The sequence below is a fragment of the Phoenix dactylifera genome, chromosome 1 (assembly GCF_051530095.1).
Source record: "Phoenix dactylifera cultivar Ajwa chromosome 1, Ajwa_hap1_PhDact_Kaust_v1.1, whole genome shotgun sequence".
Classification (NCBI taxonomy): Eukaryota; Viridiplantae; Streptophyta; class Magnoliopsida; order Arecales; family Arecaceae; genus Phoenix; species Phoenix dactylifera.
Window position 1 is genome coordinate 32486419 of NC_143190.1, and position 15292 is coordinate 32501710.

At 46.5% G+C, this 15292-nt stretch overlaps 1 protein-coding gene and 1 long non-coding RNA gene across 2 annotated transcripts in view; one reads left to right on the forward strand and one right to left on the reverse strand.

Annotated features, from left to right (window-relative positions):
- Positions 1 to 15292, forward strand: part of LOC103705461 (serine/threonine-protein kinase 1-like) — a 93892-nt gene that overhangs the window by 19821 nt on the left and 58779 nt on the right. The window lies entirely within an intron of this gene.
- On the reverse strand, positions 10628 to 11816 carry LOC120112412 (uncharacterized). Its single transcript, XR_016409791.1, has 4 exons — positions 11670 to 11816; positions 11519 to 11596; positions 11247 to 11435; positions 10628 to 11140 (listed from the first exon to the last, which is right to left on the reverse strand). It is a non-coding gene; the product is annotated as an uncharacterized LOC120112412 (long non-coding RNA).

Consider the following 15292-nt stretch of genomic DNA (forward strand, 5'->3'; position numbering starts at 1 on the left):
ATCCATCGAGAGCAGCGCCAATCTTAATCTGCCATGCACCCAACTTAATTGGAGATTCCTACAGTCTGAGTTGAGAGGATTTTTTTTTTTTTTTCCATTTTGTTTGTGCAATTGTGACTTGTACGAGAACAGAACGCTTGTAGCTAGACTTGGGCACTGGGCCGGGCCGCCCATGGCCCGGCACGGCCCGCTTGCTACAGTACCGGGCCGTGCCTGGCACGGCCCATTCAAGGGGGCCGTGCTGGGTCACGGTTTTCTGGCCCGCGGGCCGAGCCCGGCACGGCCCATTAGGGCCTGGGCCAATGGGCCGTGCCTGGCACGGCCCGCTTCTTGGCCCGCGGGCCAAGCACGGCACGGCCCGCGGGACAGCCCGGCACGGCCCATAACGGCCTGGGCCAGGCACGGCTCGCGAGCCAGGCCCGGTTCAGGCCCGTCTCCATTAAAATACCCAAAATACCCCTCAATTTAGCCCAAAATACTCCTCAATTTAGCTGTTTTTGGACTGTTGGGAGTGGCATTTTTGGAAAAATCCCAAAATAGCCGTTGGAAACGGCTATTTTCTCCCCCCCCTCTCCAGACGGGCCGCGCCAGGCACGGCCCGTTTGCGCTCGAGACGGGCCGTGCCAGGCACGGCCCGTTTGCGCCCGTGCCGTGCCGGGCCCGGCCCGCCAATTGACGGGCCTGGGGCCGGGCCGGGCTTCGGTTTTCTGCTGAGCGGGCCGTGCCAGGCACGTCCCGCTAACGAAGCGGGCCGGGCCAAGCACGGCCCGTTTAGACCCCTGGCCCGGTGGGCCTGAATAAAATTATTATTCGTAAATGAATGCATTTTATTGGATATTTTTTTTTAACTCACCCATGATTTACCACAGAAGTCAGAAGTACTGCCACGGCATCCCTGGCTCAGTTCCCTGCTCATTTCTCCCGCCCTTGACGGCAATTTTTTGTTGAGAAAACGAAGCAAAGTGAGCCCCGTTTCATCGCAGGAACGTAATTAACGACAAGGGGGCCTCCGAAGAGGTCCAGGGGGCATCCCAAAAAGAAAAAGAAAACATAAAAAAAAAAACCGAGAAAAGTATAAAGATTGTTCAAAGGATCAGCAATAATGGGGAGTCACCTGTAAGATTTAGCTTTTGTCGGGGGTGTGGCTGGCTGGGATTCGGGTCGTAAAGGAATAATTGATTTTCTTTCACGACATCAATCATTAGATCATATTTTGTACAGTTCCCAACGCACTTCGAACTTTCTCTTCCATCCAATCTTATACCATCATACGGCGAAAAGAGATGAAGCATTCTTTCGCACCCGTCCAGCTGGTGAGAAGATGGCAGTGCTCAGTTATTTTCCGGAGACCAACTGGATCGGAATTTTTTTTTTCTTATTAAAAAGAAATCTAGCTTGGAGTGGGCCTTCTCACGAATACTGTCAGTGAGAGCAAGCGACGACCGGCCAAAAGCAGCGCACCATAGCTTTAGTGCGGGTCATCATGAGGTTGGTGATTTGTCGCTTTTATATTTGCCATCCGTGCCATGAGAGGAGGAAAAGGAGTGTTGGAGCTGGACGAGAGGGGGATTGGAAGAGGGAAGCAAGATATGGGTTTTGGGCCGAGGAATTGCTTCTGGGTTGTGGCGTTGGCCCTCTTCCTCTCTGTGGCTGCTGCTGTCCCTGCTGGAGCTGTGACGGCAGCTGCCAATGCCTCGTTCAGCATGCAGTGGCATGCAGTAGAAGAAGAGGAGTGGGCTCTGGATTCTGAGACAAGTAGGAGGATTCTCCAGTCTCAACAACGACACATAACTTACAAAGCGTTAAAAAGCGGAATGCCCGCTGGATCGGCCCGGTCCGGGCGTCCATATAGACGTGGTTGTACGATGATCTATCGCTGTAAAGGTGGTTACTAACATCCACTTATTTCAGCTGGATTCCATTCTTCATGAACTTTAAATTAATCTGTTGTTTCTAGCTATTTGAAGGTACGTAAATATGTTTTCTATGTTTTCTAGCTATAAGAAGGGTTGTTGTTGTTCTTTTCTAGCTTCTTGTTGTTTTCTAGCTATCTACAAGAAGGGTTGTTGTTTTCTAGCTTCTAGCTGCTTGTTTTGTAGCTATTTGAAGGTACTTAAATATGTTTTCTAGCTATTTGAAGGTACGTAAATAAGAAGGAAAAACTGTGGTGTTTTGCTATCGTACTTGAATATTTGTTTCATTTCTAGCTAGATATGACTTTCTTGTGCCTCGCGGGTACGTTTACGGTCTAAGTATTAAATAGTCAAGCTATCTGGTGAGTTCCTGATGGAAGCAAAAAAAGAAAATGCCTTCTCATAATCGATGATGCATTCTGGGTTGAGGTATGCTCAGACATAACTCCCTGAAAGAAAGAAAGAAAAAAAAAACAACTGCTCTTCTCCTATCCATAGTGTTGTCTGATTTGCTTTAAATAATCTACATTTCAGCTTGAATTTGCAGATCCAAACCATTAAGAAGCTTGTTTAAAATTCCCTTTTTGCTTTTATAAATCAGTTTATCCAAACAAGTTGCCTGAGAGCATCAATATTACATAAGCCTTATTGCTATCCCAAGCAGGCTGGGCGACCAATGGTCAATGACCAGAAGAAGAGGGGTACATATGCCGGGAAGAGGGCAAACTCATAGAATGCAATTAAGCTAGGCCAAAGCAAATAGCTAGAAACTCGAGCTGACTTCATTCAAAATGCTCAGACTTAAACTTTGACTCAAGATTGATGGAGATTTAATATCTAAACTCGAACTTGACTTGATAAAAAAAAAAAAAAAATACTTGAGATCTGCTCGATTCGGATATCACCCGAATCATGCTCAAATCTTGGTCATAATTAGAAAATATGGTTAATATTAGAATAAATTTTTAAAAAGTATATCTTATATTTAAAATATTAAATATATATATACACACACGATTAGGCTCATGAATCTTCGAGCTGATTTTTTGTTATTTGAAGTTGATTTGAAAATTGTTCAAGCTATTTAAGTTTGACCGGAGCTCAGCAATAATCAAGCTGAGTCAAGCTCAGGCAGTTGGTGGCTCATTTGTGTGCTAGCAGACTAATGGGATTAAGTTATATCTTTTGGGTGAAAGAGGATTCACTTTCACGAAGCAACTGTTATATCACATACCGCACAGCTCTCAATGCGGTCTGAATTCTTTTTAGTTATCCAGTGGCACAAATCTCAAAGCGAGCGGAAACACCTCCAACTAGGGGTGCAAATGGGTCGGGTCGGATCGGGTCATGAGTGAACTCGATCCAATCCGGTTCTTTGTTCGGATCCTAATTTTGGATCCAAACTCAACCCAAAAAAAGATTGAGTCGAGTTGGATCTATTGCTACCATTTTTGACCCAACGGGTCATTCATGTCGGGTTAGGTCCATGCATAATGCGGACCCAACCCAAAAATTTTAGGTCTGATTCGGTCGGGTCCTAAGTCCTAACTCATGAGGCCTCTAATGTAGAACTAAGAGAGTTTGATTAAGTAACGATGGTATCTCTAATAACATAAGTCCTCCAAAGTCCAGACTCAATAGATTGGATGCCCGTAGAAATAGATTTTGCGTGTATTCCGTTGCAAGATATAACCTTAGATGATGACATGGTTCATAAATGAAAACATACCATACCATGCTAATTAACTATGATGGCATTCCTGGAGAGTCAAAATATAGCTTAAAGTCTCATGGAAGCATTCAAATTCTCGGCGCTCGGGTCAGCATTTGGGCCTTTACCTAGATGCCGTTCAAACCGATGCATATCAATGAACTACTGCACGTGCAAGAGAAATTTGAGTGCCCAGCCCAGCTTGTCACGGATCCAGATGCCTACCCCTCTCCTCGAATAGCAGATTCCGGAAAGCATCATCGACACCACCACTTACCTAATATTCCTTTTTGGAAGGCAGGATAAAGGTAATATGCATACGGTTTTCTTCGAAATAATCGTAATGGTCTTAATTGGATGCTTCGACATCTTGTCTCCTACAAAGTCTCACAAGCCTGATGTTCACTCCAAATGTAAAGCAGTCTCTCAAAGATGATCACCACAGATTACGAACCCTTCAATTATTGTAAAATAATAATAAATAAAATTGTTCCATATGATCCGATCTATTTTCATCTTTTCATATTGGTTGCAAAGATTTCCAATAATTTGGGTGGGGCCTTAACAGAACTTATTTGTACCCCTACAGACTGCGGCCCGCAGGCCCAAATAATTTTACAGATACAGGTTTGGTTGGGGCGGGTCATAGGATTAAAAATCCAAAATTATCCAAATTTCAAATGGGTCGGGTCAGGTGGGGTCTGAGTTCAGTAAACCTAGATCCAACCCGAAAAATAGAATGAGTCCAATTTTAGAACCTGACCCGGCCGCACGGGTTCTTTAAAATGGATCGGGTCAGGTCTAAGCGAGTCAGGTCGAGTCGGATCATGAGTCAATCCGGCCGATTTGCAGTCTTACCCCCAACCTCCTGAGGTCAACTTGTTGGCATGGCTTCACATTATTGTGGGCTGTACTCCTATAAGACCAAGCCTGAAATGGGCCAGTCGGCAAAACCAACCGACTTTAGTCCAATTTGGATAGAAGAAGCAGAACAGAGGATTACGATCTCTGCTCTGACTTCTTTGAGCATAAAGGGGACCTGATTGCTCGCGGTTGAGCGCAAAGGTGTGTCCAGTAAGGCTTCCACAGCCTGTTCGAACGGCCACCAACCACTTGGTCGAGCCCATCCACCCAGGGATCGTGGGTGGGGCGCCCCATAAAACCCCCCTCATCCTCTGAGAGCCCTGTCCTGAGATCCCTCTCCTCCCTCCTCCTCTTTCCCCAGTGGCCGGCGCGTCGCCTCAGCCAAGCACTACCACTTGAGTTCTCTTTCCCCTATTTTTTCCCTATTTCGAAATCTACTTTGCCATTGGAAGCTGCTGCCAAGCGCCACCAATTGAGAAGGCACGGTCGAGATCTACCACCTTCGTCGACTGCCAATAAGTTCCTTCCCTCTACTCTTCGATTTCTAGCCGAATCAGGCTATTCTTCTTCCTCTGTTCCGAACTCAAACTAAGACTACTCTCGGTCTCTCCTTCTTGTCGGGCGCTGCGGTGGCCGCCGCTACAGTCGGCTAGCCGTCGACCGGACGACGGCCTCCAGCCACCTAATTCGACCTTCCCGCCAGCTTCCTCTTCCTTCTTCCCTATTCCTAGATGTGTCGGGATGAAGAGTGCCCACCGTGGGCCTAACTGGACCAAGCTTGGGCCTGTTCAAATATGGGCCCAGTTCTGCCACTTTGGGCCCTATTGAGCCATGCCCATTGCGGGCCAAATTTGGGCCTAGTTCAGCCACTTTGGGCCTAATTGGGCCGTGCTCATTGCGGGCCAAACTTGGGCTAGTTTAGCCACTTTGGGCGCTGTTGGGTGTGGGCCAAATTTGGGCCCTGTTGGGTTGTGCCCATTATGGGCCAACATCGGGCCCTTTGGGCCGTGCCGATGTGGGCCAATGCAGGCCTATCGGGTCATGCCCAATGTGGGCCAAGCTTGGGCCCTATTGGGCCGTGTCCATTTTGGGCCGAGTTCGGGCCCTGTTGGGCCGTGTCCAATGTGGGCCAATATGGGCTTATTGAGTCGTGTCCAATATAGGCCAAGTTTGGGGCCCTATTGGGTTGCGTCCATTACGGGCCGAGTTCGGGCCCTATTGGGCCGTTTCCAATGTGGGCCGATGCGGGCTTGTTGGGTCATACCCATTATGGGTCGAGTTCGGGCCCTATTGGGCCATATCCATTATAGGCTGAGTTAGGGCCTTGTTGTGTCATGTCCAATGTGGGCCAAGTTCGGGCCCTATTGGGACGTGTCCATTGTGGACCAAGTTCGGGCCCTATTGGGCTGTGCCCATTATGGGCTGAATTTGGGCCATATTCACCTTAGGTTTGTTCATCAATTACGAGGCTGTGTTCCATAGTATTTTTGGTTTTTCTTAGCTCTGAAATTAACAAAAAAAGTTAATTATATTTAATGATATTTAAACAAGTGAACCTAAACCACCTACCTGAAGTAGGATTTAAAGCGAGAAGAGATAAGTAACCTAATACTTCAAAGTATATTTTTAAAATTATATGGTAAAATAATTATTAGCTGATTAAATTTCGATATATGTTTTGTACTTAGTTCATCGGGTCTGACATGTTAATAAGCATTTTGAATTTATGTTATATGTTACGAAATTTAAAAAAATGTGACTGGATAAATTATAAAAAATTTATTATATATATATATATATGTATTCTCACCATAGTTTTGATCTATTCTGGCCCTGCCAATAAGGATTAGGCCCCATTTCGGGAAGCTTTTGGAGGGCCAAAAAGCTCCAAAAGTACTTTTAGATGAAATAAAGGTGTTTGGTAAAAATTTTGAAAAGTTGTTTTAGTTTTCTCAGAAAGCTAAAAATAGCTTTTTGAGGAAAGCTTCATTTTCGAGCTTTTCGGAAAAGCACTTTTAGACCTAGTTGGAAAGTTATTTTTTTAACTAAAATATCCGTGATAAAATATAACAATTACACAAAATGTCTCTTTAATAATTGTTTAACCAATTTTATCACCTAGCTAGAAAATTTATTATATTATGAAAAATTAATTTATATAAATAATTATAATATTTTATATCTTTATTATTGTATTATATTATAAATATAATACTATATTACATTATACCATTATATATTGATATGTTATGTTAAATAATTTAATATTATATTAAATTATTATGCTATAGTATACAATATTATATTACTATATTATAATAATATTATATTACATTATAGTAATATTATATTGTATCATATATTTATGTATTAATACATATTATATTTTATTATGCTTTATTGTATAGTACTATGTAATGTCCTTTATGGTTATTTTGTCATACCAAAAGTACTTTGTTAGTTTGTTTGCCAAACATATGCTAAAGTAGTACAGAACTTTAGAAATGTAGTTATCAAATAACAAACAACTTTTAAAAAAAGCTCTATTTCAGAAAGTTCTATTTCGAAAAGCTCTACCGCCAATAGCTCTTCAAACAGGATCTTATTCGTTGGCCCTCTTGATTTGTAATATGTGAGAAACTGATTTCGACACCGCACCACCCGTGATTAGAATAGTGGTATTTGGACACCGTTGCCACCGTGGTTAATCATAGTAGATTTGGCACTTGGTATAACCCATGCCACTGGGTTATGTGGCCATAGCCTATTGATGTTGGGATTCTGGTATAAGAGCTTTTGTAAAAATGATAATAAATTTCAAAAAAATATTTATTGATGATTTATTTTTCAGTCATTATTTTGTATTTTAATTAAATATCTGGCATGTTTTGACCCTACTCCGAAGTATTATGTTGCTTAGTAGGCTACTGTAGCTCATTACTATATTTCTCTATTTTTCAGATCTTAATGTATAGACGCATGATTGGTTGAGACTTGGGGAGTCTGCTAGATTCCTAAAGAGTCTTTTAATTTATTGGTATTTTAGTTAGATTGTTTAGATCATTTGATTTATGTTAGCACATGTTACTTTGAAACTTTTGTAAGAACCATTTGAATAAATTAATGCTTAAATAAATTTTAAGATTTCTCGTTGCTTTGATATGATCTGTAGTCTTGCATGCATGTATGGTCCGCTGTGCAGGCATGCGGCGTCTGTCGCACTCCGAGCTCGGGGCGTGACACATTTGGTGGGGCTTTTGGCTTTCTTTCTATTTCTCCTCTCGATCACCCATTGTCCACTCTCTCCCTTTCTCTCTCGATCATCCATCCCCTCTTCCTCCACCACCTTCGTTGACTCATGATCGGCCTTCTCATTGTCGAGCTTCGCGTCGCCACCTCGCCAAACATGGCTACTCAGTCAGAGCCCGAACCACCAGGCCATGAGAACTGCCTTCCTCTTTCTCTCTCTCTCTCCCTCTTCCACTGCATGGCAACCCCAGCAACAGAGGCATCTCTCGCACTCTCACTCCCCTCCCCACCACAGGGTTAGTGGGTAGTGGGTCGCTGCCCACTTTTCTACGGCAAGCAATGTGATGACCCAGTCAAGGACAGGTCCACTTGACCGGCCTGACTTGAGCTTCGCCCAACCCAAGCTCCCATAAAAAAAGGTAAAATAGAGGAAGACTCCTAATAGAAGTCTTTTACTCTGTCCGACTTCCAGTGGGAGTCTTTGTTCGACTCCCAGTGGAAGTCGACTCCCAAGAGCTAAGAGAGGCTTACCTCCTCTATATAACCACCTCCCCACCTCTCTATGATTCTCCACCAACGATCATCGAGCTCCCTTCTCTCTCTTTTTTCCCATAAAGTTCACGATTGCTTGATCGTCGGAGGCGGAGCCCCACCACCGCTTCTCTGCGCAGAGCCCAACTTTCGTCAGCCGGCTCTGGCCGACCTCTCTCTTCCTTCCTCTCCCTCTCCCTCTCCCTCTCCTGCTCTCTCTCTTTACCTCTCTCGTTCTCCCTCTCCCCCGCCTTTGCTACTATGTCAGTATGGGCCCGGCCTAGCATGACGTGGGCCTGTACCGACTAATTCCGCCGGACAACTGGTATGGTGCCCGGTACCGGTTCCGCCGACCCCGCTTACCGTTCTCACCTTCTCATATGACATATAATTAACTACAACTCTGATGAGTGACTGGAGATCAAGGATAATTATGTTTCATCTGGATTCCTTAATGTTATGATTTATGAATTAATACTGTACAAAGCTGTGATGGTTTCATTGTCAGTGCTAACTGGATCAGTTCCCTCTTATCCTAAATGCTGACTGTAGCAGAAACTGATTGGGCAAATAAGTAGAAATGATTAAGTTGCATCAAGAGCGTAATGATGCTTTATCAAAAACACCAGTTTTCTCATCTGTGTAAGGATGCAAATGCTGCATAAAGTACCAAGGGATTACCAAAACAGATACGCTCTCATTCTATCTTCCAATGCCACCGAGAATCTAATGCTCAAATCCCAGTCAATATGATGAAAGTTACATTGGTCATGGTGTCATACCATAAGGTAGACCTCCCTGAAGCGACTGGCATTAAGGTAGTTGCATTTTCTAGTCCCACCTATGGAATGCCAAGGGTTTAACATCCAAAGTGTCAAAATGAAGAAGATGAGGGATTAGAGCCAGGATTATTTGATTCGCTAGATGAAAAATACCAAAGGGTGAATGTGCTTCAATAATGTATAACTTTTCAGGCAAGTGTCTGTTAGAAGTATGCCTTAGAAGCCAATTTGGCTGACGCATTATTTTGTTCTGGGACATAAATTTGTACTTAACCTGTTGGGCATTCTTTTCATTTATGTTTTTATGTGTCCATAAATCATCCAAGGAATTAATAAGATGATGATGCATATTCTCAAGAGTTGAGAATTTGAGGCATGTGTCATTGGTGATTAATTCTTGAATTGCTCCTGATCGATGGATCATCATGAGGACGGTGATCGATCTGCTTAGATTAGTGCATAAATCGCTTTATTTGATGGACGAGTCTTGAGTCCACAGTGTAGAGACACTGGAGCAATTGTGCATGCAAGTGCTTGTTAGAGAACAAGGGTACCGAGCGTGACCATAGCAAGTAGTCTCTTGGATGTCTATCCACTCGTCAGTGACTTACTTGATGCTGCAGTTGTATGACTGGTCCTTTGACCTGCGATGCCTCGGCTATTCACAATGAGATTTTTGTAGTTTGACGAGCACATAAACATGGTGTTGGAAATTGTATCCTAAATGTCAATCATCAGCATGTTGATGATTGAATTTTGTAAATGAATTGACAAATTAATAAAGTGTTATTTGGCATTATTCATCATTTTATTGTACATCTTCAAATGAACTCTTATATGTTGAAGTCCTTAGGATTTGTTTTATGATAAAGGAGGATTTATCTTCAAGTCCTTAAAACTGTTCACGATCAAATGATATGCTGTTACTAGGACGACAATATTATCGAGATTAGGTCGTATTCACTACCAGAAAACACGCGTATAGTGACGGAGATTCCCGTCACTATACCGTGTTTCCGGTTACTAATATGGAATTTGTGACCGGAGCTCCCGTCACTGACTTCGTTACAAAAACACGCGTCGCTAAATTCTCCGTGACGGCGGCGATTCCCGTCACTAACCTCCGTGACAGAACCGCCGTCACTAAGCCGTTACAAATTCAAGAATTAAATATTTAAGAAATTATGTATTTCCCGTCACTATCCAGTTGCGGAGTTAGTGACGAAGGCAACTTCGTCACTGATTTTGTCACAGAATGCGGTCACAAGTTTGGTCACTAATCTGTCACGACCTTTAGTGACAGATTTAGTCGTCACAGACATGGTCACACATTTTGTCACTACATTTGTCATTAATCCCGTCACTGACCTAGTGATAAGTTTACGGTCACTAATTGGTTACAAACGCGCTGAGCAAAATCAATTTTTATTGACCAAAATCCGTCACAATACTTGGTAAACAATTTAGTAACCAAAATTTGGTCACCGATCACAATCTAATAACCTGGTACATTTGGTACATTGATTGGCACATAATAATAATAATAGTAATATCATTAATAGCAAAGGCATTCAACATTACGCAAAAGTCATTTTAAATGTCATTCAAAATTGGCATCAACATGTCCTGAATCCATCAAAATCAAAGTCTAAAAATATGTCATAAAGATCAACAGAGATTTCATTCCTCCTAGGAATGCAAAGACCTATCATCTAAGGCAAAAACAATTATAATGAAGCATGATCAGCAGAATCAGAATCACCATTACTCCCCCGATCTGCATGCCTTGGTCCAAAGCCAATCTCTTCTCTCATCTTTTGAAGAACCTCCTCTTGCCATTTTTTCTTTTCTTGCTCAAGAATACGTAGAAGGTCTTCATGAGTGTACAGCTCTGGAGCTTGACCTGTAGAGGTGGAAGCAGATGATGATTGCCCAATAATTCCAGTGAGATCCTCTAGGGGACTAAAGCCATAGACATGGCCATGAGTTGGGACATCAGTTGCGTCAAACCACAAGTCATAATCACGTGGAGGAGCATCTGAGGTGGAGGCATCACCATATTTTTTGGAGTATTCAGCTGAATACTTTGCCTGCAAGTTGATTTAAAAGAAGAGAAAAACATTATGGTGGATCAAACAAGAGATAAACATGAGCAAGCTCAATAATATTTATGAATTATAAAAAAATTATACTTACCATGACAACTTCACTTCTCTTATGAGTGAAAGCATTCAAAATGGAATTGCTAACTAGGGGAATGAGCAAAACTTTGGACCCGTTGTACAACCAATATTTCACCTTTGCCCATCAAAATTGTTTTCCTAATTCAACCTTTCTCATAAGCCGGATCGTATTGTGCAGGATAGAATCCAATATTCCAGACACCTGAAAGCCAATAAGGTCAAATTTTTCATACGCATTTGGCAGTACAAAACCGAAGATATCATTTAAAGAGATCGAGTGCAAACCGTAAAAATGCCTCCAATGATAGCACATACATTTGTAATGAAGTGCGAGAAGGATTTTGGAACTTCAGTTACCAAGACCTGAAATTCAAAATAACGATGAGCTCACAGATTTTGAATTTGGTAAATGTGTATCCAAGTGTCAGAAACCAGCCTGCATAGGAGAGGGCTCAAAATGGAATTTGGCAGCAGGAATATGCAGACTGTGCACCAAACTACTGTGGGCTGTATACTCATACTCCTCTAGCAATTTAAACTCCCGAGAAGATTTTCTTGATGCTATCTCAGTCTTTACCAATTGAAGGTGTTGGGGGAATAAGGTTTTTCCCCCAAATGACACGAATGCCCCAAAGAAGCCGCACAATCGTCGACCCTGGAAGGCCGAAGTCGGCACCCGAACTCGGAACCTCCGACCTAAGAGAAACCCCAATGCCCGAGGCCTACTTTTGTCAGCCACCTACTACGGCTATACGTCTCCGAGGTCCGGCCAGAGACCGTACTATGACGCCCCTCTGGCATTTATTGCGCATGACCGCTGTGATCCTCCGGCACACTCCACAATAAATATGGATCTCCAGCTTACTCCACAATAAATATGGATCTCCGGCTTACTCCACAATGAATGCGGATCTCCGGCTTACTCCACAATAAATGCGGATCTCCGGCTTACTCCACAATAAATGTGGATCTCCGGCTCACTCAACAATTAATGCACGTGACTCCTGTCATCTACGGACTCCCAGCTCTCCACGGCAAATAAGCCCAGCAGAGTCTAGTCAACTGTGATAAGTCTCTGATCTCGGCCATACCTCCGACACTGATGCAATAAATTCGCCTGGTAGCGTGCTAGTTCGGGTTGTACAACGCCCTCATCGCCGACATCAGTGCAATTATTCGCCTGACCAAGCGCCGACCTGAACGACATGCCGAGCCGTACTACGGCTTCGCCCCGTTACATCGCAGGTAAACCGACCCCCGGTCTATAAAAGGGGGTTGGAAAATCGATACTGGGGACGCGCACCGTTGACCTCTACTCTACACGATTTGCCCCCTCCCTGACTTGAGCGTCGGAGGGCCGGCGCCGGGAGACCCGGCCACCGGCTCGTGTGCAGGCACCCAGACGGAGGACGCCGCCCACTGTCGGACCGTCGCCCAGCCGCGGGAATCAGCCGCTCCTTCTCGCCGATCGCCCCAGACGGAGGACGCCGCCCGTCGACGAACCACCGCCCCACCGTGAGTAACCACCTCCTGCTCCCTCTCCTCGACCGAAGATTGCCCCCGGGTCCAATTTCCAGCAACAGTTGGCGCTAGAGGAAGGGCCCGAGTAGCAGTCATGAAGTTGAGAAGTAAGGGAGCCTCTAACGTCTCCCGGCGTCCCCCGCAAAGTCCTGGACACTCCGTCCAGAATTTTCCAACTCCAGCTGACCCAGGTCCTCAGGTCCAGCTGGAACAGTTCAATGCCCTGGTACAGCAAGTCCAGGCCCTGGCCGCCGCCGTGCAGGGCCTACGGCGCGTGGAAGCTTCATCGGCGCTTCCCCCGCAGGCCCAGGCCCCGCCGGAGTGTCTCCCCAACGGCCCGGTTCTCCCCAGTCAAAATCTGCATGGCTCCTCCAGAGCCAACAACGGAGAACGGGCTACTCCCCGTAGGGAGTTACCGAGAGAAGGTTTCGATCGGAGACCCCAACTTTCCGAGGCGGAGTCAGCCCCGGACCGCCAAGGGCCGGCGCAAACCACAACGACAATCCCACGGGTGGGGGAGCTCGACCGAAAAGTTGAGCATCTAGAGCGCCAGATTGCGGCACTCCACGGCAAGAAGGCAAGACAGGAAGGGGACTTTGAGTTCACTGCCAAGTCCCCCTTCTCCCGCCAGATCGAGGACGAGCCGATTCCCGTGAGATTCAAAATGCCTCAGGTGGAGCCCTACAGCGGAATCACCGACCCCCTCGACCACTTGGAGAGTTATCGGGCCCTCATGGCCCTACAAGGGTCCTCGGAGGCCATACTCTGCAAAGCCTTTCCAGCGACCCTCCGAGGGACCGCTCGGCTTTGGTTTTCTGGACTGAAGCCGAACACGGTGTCCTCCTTTGAGCAGCTCGGCAGGCAGTTCGCCACCAACTTTGCTGCCAGCCGGCGCCAGCGACGGACATCAGACTCCCTCCTGGACATCAAGCAGAAGGAGGGGGAGTCCCTCAAAGAGTACCTGGACCGCTTTACCGCCGCCACATGGGAGGTCCGCGAGCTAGACCAGTCGATAGCCATGTCGGCTCTGAAAACTGGGGTTCGCTCCTACCGATTCCTCTTCTCCATCGAGAAGAGCTTCCCGGCCGACTTCACCGAAATGCTGGCCCGAGCCCGGAAGTATGCCAAGGCCGAGGAGGCAGTCGCCTCCAGGCGGGGAGCAATCGAGCCCGCCTCTAAGAAGCAGAAGAAGCGCCGCGAGGAGCGCGGCCAACAAAGGAGCCGGTCTCCCCGCAGAGAGAAAAATCTCCCCAGACTGAGGAGTCCGCCCCGTCAGCAGGGGCGACCTCAGCAGAGGACACCTCCTCGTCCGAGGTCTCAACCACGGCCCCGGACGTACCAGGCGAGGTACGAGAACTATACACCCGTCAATGCTCCCCGGGCCGAGATCCTGATGGAAATTGAGGGTCGGGACTTCTTCCGACCCCCGCCTCCTATGCGAGACACGGGATTTCCCCGAAATACCAGGAAGTATTGCCGTTTCCACCGAGACCGTGGGCACGACACGGAGGACTGCTTCCAACTCCGGGACGAGATAGAAGTGCTCATCCGACGGGGAGTACTCAACCGGTTCGTGAGGAATCGACCTGAGGAAAGAAGGCCGGCGGAGAATGTCGCACCAACCGAAAATCCAGGCGACAACAGGCCCATCGCCGGCACCATCAACATGATCGGGCGGGCCTCGGCAGGAACGGCCGCCCAGGGAACACCCCCGAAGCGCCCACGTACTGATGAAGTCATCTCGTTCTCGGACGAGGACTTAGAAGGGGTCGAGACCCCTCACGATGATGCTGTGGTCATCTCCATGATTGTAAATAGGTTTGATGTAAAGCGTGTCCTAGTTGACAATGGAAGTTCAGCCAACATTTTGTACTACCATGCCTACCAAAAAATGGGGTTGACAGGAAGACATCTCCGGAGAATCAATGCCCCGCTAGTCGGGTTTACCGGAGATGCGGTCTCGGTTGAAGGTGAGGCTAGCTTCCTTGTCACAGTTGGCCTCGCCCCCCGGGAGAGCACTATGAGGATGGACTTCTTGGTGGTCCGTCTGCCCTCGGTCTACAACGCCATCCTTGGGCGCCCAGGGTTAAACACCCTTCGAGCCGTGGTTTCAACCCGCCATTTACTCATGCGGTTCCCCACCGGCCAAGGAGTAGGCGAGGTCCGCGGAGACCAACTGGTCGCCAAGCAATGCTACATGGCGGCCCACACAGTGAAACAACCAGCTGAGGCGCCAGACCGCCCGACGCGCCCCTCACTCCCCATAGAAACCCTCGATGCAAGGGACACCCCCTGGAAGAAGCAAGTAGAGCCCGGTGAGCTCCTTATTCAAATCCCACTACGAGAAAATTTTCCCAAGCTAACCGTGCAGGTCGGCTCCGGCCTCGGCGCCCATGAGAGGGATCGCCTCGTCAGCTTCCTGCGGGATAATGCCGACGTCTTCGCCTGGTCGCCCGCGGACGTGCCAGGAATTGACCCTGAGGTCATGGTCCACCGACTTCAGGTGAAACCAACCAGCAGGCCTATAAAGCAGAAGAA